Here is a 7,250-nt window from a genome sequence, read left to right as displayed (position 1 = left end):
TATTTGCATATTCAGAAATATGTCTCTAAAATAATAGAGCTGTATCAATTATTCTGTTGGCTGCCTGTCAGTTCTTTCTTTATTTGGACAAATTCATATCTAATGCATATTAGTAGAAGGAAAATTAACTTTTTATGGTTGTATTTCATATTTCGTTTTGCATGTAAATGTAAGTGATTAGCAATATGCTATGCTAAAAATATACTTTTTTATTTATTGATTTGCAATATATCTAATTTGTGTATCTAAATTCCCTAATTTGTTTCTAATAAAGACTGCAATCGCTGTAATATTAATGATAATATACTGCATAGTTACGAACTCCGGCTGCCCCCTTCAGTTCATTTTCAGTATTGCAAGTGAGGGAGTCAGATTATTACTATTAAAATTCATGAAAGAGGCGTTATGGCTTATGGTGTGGTGAACATGTTGACCGTGGGCGTCACTGCAGTCCTCACATGTTGCTTTCTATTTTTGAAGTAGATTTTCACGGTTGGTACATCTTTATCTTGAGCACTTGGTAGCCTACGACACGTTAGTTTAGCTTGCTCATCTCGTGGACAGTTGTTGTTTAGTAAATATAGTAAATATATGCCCGGTTTCACAGACAAGGCTTCAATCTAGTAACATACTAAAATGCATGTTTTAGCTGTCTTAACTGAAATGTACTTGCAAATGACATATCTTAAAATGTGTCAGGGCCGTTGTTTTGTGTCAATATGCATAGCAGTAATGTGTTGTTGTTGTTTTTTTTCTAAGGCTCATTTTAAAAAGCTACTTAAATGTCTTAATTAAGCTAAGACATAATCCTGGCTTTATCTAAGCCCCGTCTGTGAAACCAGGCTATAATTGAATAACTTTCATAATGCAGAATTATTGTACATTTTGTACTCGCAGACATGTTGAATGAAAAATCGCAGTAAACTGTCACTCAAAGTTAGGAAGACACGATGAGACGTTATCTCAAAAACATAAAGGGTCTACATTGTTTGTACTGTAACTGTTTTATAGATAGTGTTGTAGCGATATTATCATAGTGTAGTTTTGAAATATCATCTTCTGACACACGTGTTCACGCGGTTCTATGGTGTAATGGTTAGCACTCTGGACTTTGAATCCAGCGATCCGAGTTCAAATCTCGGTAGAACCTAAAGTTTTTTAATTTTCTTTTTTTTATATCGAAATGTGGCGAATAGTAATACGCAGAAAACAAAAGTTATAACTCGATGGAATTCATATGTAAACGATGTATATGTATAGTCTAATTTGAATACTGTGATTACTAGCATACTGCTTACTACACTAAATTATTATTATTATTTAAAAAATAGTAATTTAAAAATGTTTTAAATAGTAAATGAAACTATTAATCCATCGTAAATATTTAAAATGCTATATTGTGACAAAGTATCACTATGTAACACATAATTAAGCGAGCGGTGTCCACTATCCAGATATCATGTCATTTTATTTTGAATTGACTTTCAAGTAAAATATCTTGACTGATGGTAGTCTGATCATTTGAGGAATAACTCCCAAATAATGCAATAAAATAAAATGAAATAAAACCAAAGTAGTTTTATCAGTATTTAGTCAGTTAAGATGTTATACTTGAAATGTCCAGTAGGAGTCAGTATATCACATGAACATGGAAAAAGTGCACGTCTCGAGTTCACCAATTTCATATGGAGATAATAGAGGGAAATGTTGAATGTTATTATTTTTATTATTATAAGCTTCATAACATTTAATATGAATTAAAAACATTTTTACTTCAATTATTAATCATTTAACCTTACCCAGGGCTGTACCTAGATGCACCTAATAAAAGGTTTAGCTAACTTCTGGTGTATCTAAGAAACCCCTACACAAATACATGGTAACACTTTACAGTAATGTTCATTATTAATGTATTAACTAACATGAACCAACCATGAGCAGTACATTTGTTACTGTATTTAATAATCTTGGTTAACGTTAAGGAAAATTGAGTACTGTGGCTGGAGAGAGGAGATAAAGATTTTGTATGTACATTTTTGTGTGTGTTTACCATCATCCTGCCAGGGACTGCAAATGAAAATGAGCCAGAATGGCTAAATCTGGCATATTTACATAGGAGACTTGTTTCTTGTGTTAATTAATGTGCATTGTCCTGTTTTAAAAAAGCAAATAAAAAAAAAAAAATACAGTTGTTCATTGTTTGTTCATGTTAGTTCACAGTGCATTAATCTTAACACGATTTTAATAATGTATTAGTAAATGTTGAAATTAACATTAACAAAGACTAATAAATGCTGTTGAAGTGCAGTTCTTTATTAGTTCATGTTAACTAGTTAATAATGTTAATTAATGAACCTTATTGTAAAGTGTTACCAAATACACACCCTTGATTTTCTTATTCTCTCCACTTTTTAGATCTTAAAATACCTAATTTATCTCCTCTCTCCAGCCACAGTACTCAAATGTTCCCCTTTACCCACTATCTGCAGCCCTCTTGGCAGTTTAACAGACCCTGTATTTTCCAGGCCTGAGACACTGCTGCCCAGTCCAGATGTCTGTGGATCCTTTGACCTCAGCGAGAGCTGGATGTCTGTACTTCAGGCTCAAAGGTACATTGACTGTAATTTGTAGGTATAAAATTCCAAAATTATTAAGTATACAACAAGCCTGCTTGACCACCACAACATGTTTTTCTTCTGTAAATAAGAAGGAAGTTTTGCTTGGCTAGTGTTCAAGCGTTCATTGGATCAAGCATTTGTGCATCAAAGTTACTTTAATTATGATCTAAGAAAAAGCTTTTTTAAACTTTTGAACTTTTAAACACAATTAAATGCGGAACATATTTAGTTTCACTCAAATATGCTTTTGGCTAGTCGACAGACTTCTAATTTCTCCCTTTTACACGACTGTCGACCACTCGCAAAATGTACAACCGTCCAATGTGTTTTACCTGTAATAATTCCTCACAGAGCCGCAGAGAACAGCAGCAACAGTGAGCGAGTATAAATATATAACCCCATCCAGCCGGTGGTGGGTATGGCCGGGAGCCAGGCATCACTGACCCCTGGGCTGAAAGAAGTGTAGCATTGTCTCTCTGAGCCTCCAGCTCTGTGCATTTCAATATGAACACAAGCCCTTCTGGATTATTTACTTTTGCCAGGCTATGCCGCATATGAGTCAAAATTACTATTTCCCTAAAGGAAGAAGGCTTTCTTTAGTCAAAAATGAACTATATGAAAATAATTCTAATAACTGAGTACATTTTCATAGCAGTTGGGCTTGAATTTATAAGCAGAAAACGAGAAAACCTAAAATTATGTAGATGAACAAAGTTATGAGAAATTTAGTACCAGAGGCTTGTGACATTTCAGTAACATTGAAAAAAAAAATTGAAAACTAGCCAAAAAACACTCACCAATGATTCTTTATCATGAAAATGTGCACTCCTTTTCCTTGAAAAAAAAAAAAGTTTACAATTGCTTATTACACAGCCAGGGCCTAAAATTAACTTTTTTACCACACCTGCCAATGGCCGGTGAAAATTTAATAGCCATAAAATTAATTTAATAGCGATACCAGCCATGAAACATAGAATAATCCTGATTAAAGTTAAAATTTTTGTGCTTGTTCTTTGTCTTTTGTTGTTCAATTAACATAAAAAACACAAACAGCAGCAGGAATATTAGGCTGCTGTCACTTTAAAGGTGCCCTAGATTCAAAAAATGAATTTACCTCGGCATAGTTGAATAACAAGAGTTCAGTACATGGAAATGACATACAGTGAGTCTCAAACTCCATTGTTTCCTCCTTCTTATATAAATCTCATTTGTTTAAAAGACCTCTGAAGAACAGGCGAATCTCAACATAACACTGACTGTTATGTAACAGTCAGGATCATTAATATGTACGCCCCCAATATTTGCATATGCCAGCCCATGTTCCCAACATTATGAAAGGCATTAGACAAGGGCAGCCAGTATTAACGTCTGGATCTGTGCACAGCTGAATCATCAGACTAGTTAAGCAAGCAAGAACAACAGCGAAAAATGGCAGATGGAGCAATAATAACTGACATGATCCATGATAACATGATATTTTTAGCGATATTTGTAAACTGTCTTTCTAAATGTTTTGTTAGCATGTTGCTAATGTACTGTTAAATGTGGTTAAAGTTACCATCGTTTCTTACTGTATTCACGGAGACAAGAGCCGTCGCTATTGTCATTATTAAACACTTGCAGTCTGTATAATTCACAAACACAACTTCATTCTTTATAAATCTCTCCAACAGTGTAGCATTAGCCGTTAGCCCCGGAGCACTATCAAACTCATTCAGAATCAAATGTAAACTTCCAAATAAACACTGTACTTACGCGATTAGACATGCTGCATGACGAACACTTTGTAAAGAACAATTTTGAGGGTTATATTAGCTGTGTGAACTTTGTTTATGCTGTTCAAGGCAAGCGTGAGCTCTGTGGGCGGGGGAGCGCGAGATTTAAAGGGGCCGTGCAAGGAATCGGCTCATATTTAATGATGCCTCAAAATAGGCAGTTAAAAAAATGAATTTAAAAAAAATCTGTGGGGTATTTTGAGCTGAAACTTCACAGACACATTCAGGGGACACCTTAGACTTATATTACATCTTGTAAAAAAACGTTCGATGGCACCTTTAAATTGGCAAGGCTTAAACTTGTAACGATGCAGCGCTGGCCCACCAACTGTCCCAAATGTCTTACACGTTTGTTCACGTTCATGTTCTCACAATTTTGCATTGTTAGAATTCATAAAAATGTTACCGGCCAACTGGCTATTGATAACTTTTCACACAGAATACTCGCTGATTTTTACTTGCATTTGGCAGTTGGCCAGTGTTAATTTTTAGGCCCTGTACGCAGCGCTCTGGAAAGCTTGATTCTGATTGGTCAGTCGCGGCATTCAGCGGACAGATATTTCCTAAGGCTCTCATGCCAACGTTGTATATCAGTCTGCTCATTGGTGGAACTGAAACTGGAGATACCAAAAATACACAGCTAAAATGTTTCTGAACACAGTGGTGTGAGAACAGACCTACAATCATCCCCAAACAAATATAGGTGCTAAATATGTTTGAACGGCCAACACTTTCTTTGACATCTTCTAAACCTTGCATAAGCAGAGAGGCGTCAAGCCAGATGGAAACCCACAAAATAACAACTTACATCTGAGGTAAAAGGAACGCAACATGATATAGAGTAACATGAGGGGTTGTGTCTTACCATTGCAGTTTAGGAACACAAGGGTAGGATGGAAGCTTTGTTAAAATCCTGACTACACTCTAAAAAGTAATTCAGTGGACCTGTTACCACATGGTTGCAAGTTAAAAATTCAAATGTATTGTTTTAATTAAACCTTTTAAGTTGTAAACATGATTTTGATTTTTGCATGTTAAAGGATTAGTTCACTTTCAAATAAAATTTTCCTGATAATTTACTCACCCCCATGTCATCCAAGATGTTCATGCCTTTCTTTCTTCAGTCGAAAAGAAATTAAGGTTTTTAATGAAAACATTCCAGGATTATTCTCTTTATAATGGACTTCAATGGGCACCAAATGGTTCAAGGTCAAAATTACAGTTTCAGTGAAGCTTCAAAGGGCTTTAAACGATACTAGACGAGGAATAAGGTTCTTATCTAGAGAAACGATCAGTCATTTTCGGAAAAAAAATGTAAATGTATATGCTTTATAAACACAAATGATCGCCTTGCACGTGTTTCCGCCAAAACCGCACTTTCGTATTCTTCAAAAAGCTTACGCAGAATGTCCTACGCCTTCCCTATCCAACTTACGGAATGAACGTGGTGCCAGTTCCATTTTTTCCGTAAGTAGAACAGGGAAGGCGTAGGACATTCAGCGTAAGCTTTTTGAAGAATACGAAAGTGCGGTTTTGGCGGAAACACGTGCAAGGTGATCATTTTTTTATATAAAGCATATACTTTTACATTTTTTTTTTTTGAAAATGACAGATCGTTTCACTAGATAAGTCCCTTATTCCTCGTCTGGTATCGTTTTAAGCCCTTTGAAGCTGCACTGAAACTCTAATTTTGACCTTCAACCGTTTGGCCTCCATTGAAGTCCACTATAAGGAGAATAATCCTGGAATGTTTTCATCAAAAACCTTAATTTCTTTCAACTGAAGAAAGAAAGACATGAACATCCTGGATGACATGGGGTGAGTAAATTATCAGGAAAATTTTATTTGACAGTGAACTAATCCTTTAAATTTGTCACTTTTTGAGGGTGAGCAAAAACACAGTTTTTGTGTGTCCCTTTAAATGCAAATGAGCTGCTGCTCTCAAGAAGAGGGCGGAGTTTCAGAAGCTCACATTTGCAGCTCCGATTACCTCAGACTCACTGAAAATGTCAGAAACTGTTCAGCCTTTTATGTTCAAACTGGAGTCGGACAATGATGGAGAGATTTAAGAAGAAGTGACAACATGTTGAATGCAACAGGACGCTTCTGAATGGTTAGTTGATGAATTTATGTAGCTGATGTGGAGTTAATTATCTTTAAGTCATTGATTAGCATATTCTGTCATGATAATCTATAAATCGCTCATGTGGGAACTGTTGTAAGATCCTAGAGCCAGAAAATATATGCTGCATGAAGATAGAACAGGTAATAGTTTAATTACGGTTATATCTATGTCGTCATCTGGCTTTTATGACATGCTATTGCGTTTGTGTTATGTACTGTATTGCAGTAACATGGCCTCACCCCTTTGTTGCGTGTTCTCGGGGGCAGGGTTTATGTAAATTTTAGGGTTAGTGATGTCACTAACTCAAAGTTGTCATAACTCAACAAAAATTGATGCAAACTGTTGAGCCAACATATTTTTTTTAGTGTATGATATAATACAAATAAAGAAATAAACACATGCAACTACAGATCTGCCCACTCACACCTAATGACAGGGCCAAATTTTATATAGGCTGAATATTATAATAATTATATTATAATAATTATATTATAATAATTATATTATAATAATTATATTATATATATATATAATATATATATAATATATATATATAATATATATATATATATATATATATATATATTTGCATCTTTGCCTAGCTCATTAGAGGTCTGGCTACTGCGGTTCTGGACTGACAGGAAAGTGCCCAGCAGAACAAGGCTAAATTAAACAACGTTTGCAAACCAAATAAGATCAAAAGTGTTTGACAACCACTTCTGGCTGATGTGT

The 7,250-nt window shown here is 35.0% G+C and overlaps 1 non-coding gene across 1 annotated transcript; it reads left to right on the top strand.

The window, feature by feature from the left end:
• Positions 1-1,078: 1,078 nt before the first annotated feature.
• trnaq-uug (transfer RNA glutamine (anticodon UUG)) lies at positions 1,079-1,150 on the top strand. Its single transcript has one exon. It is a non-coding gene; the product is annotated as a tRNA-Gln (tRNA).
• Positions 1,151-7,250: the final 6,100 nt, after the last annotated feature.

The sequence above is a fragment of the Chanodichthys erythropterus genome, chromosome 10 (assembly GCF_024489055.1).
Source record: "Chanodichthys erythropterus isolate Z2021 chromosome 10, ASM2448905v1, whole genome shotgun sequence".
Classification (NCBI taxonomy): domain Eukaryota; kingdom Metazoa; phylum Chordata; class Actinopteri; order Cypriniformes; family Xenocyprididae; genus Chanodichthys; species Chanodichthys erythropterus.
The sequence above is the reverse complement of the archived record's forward strand: the minus strand, read 5'-3'. Positions and strand labels throughout refer to the sequence as shown.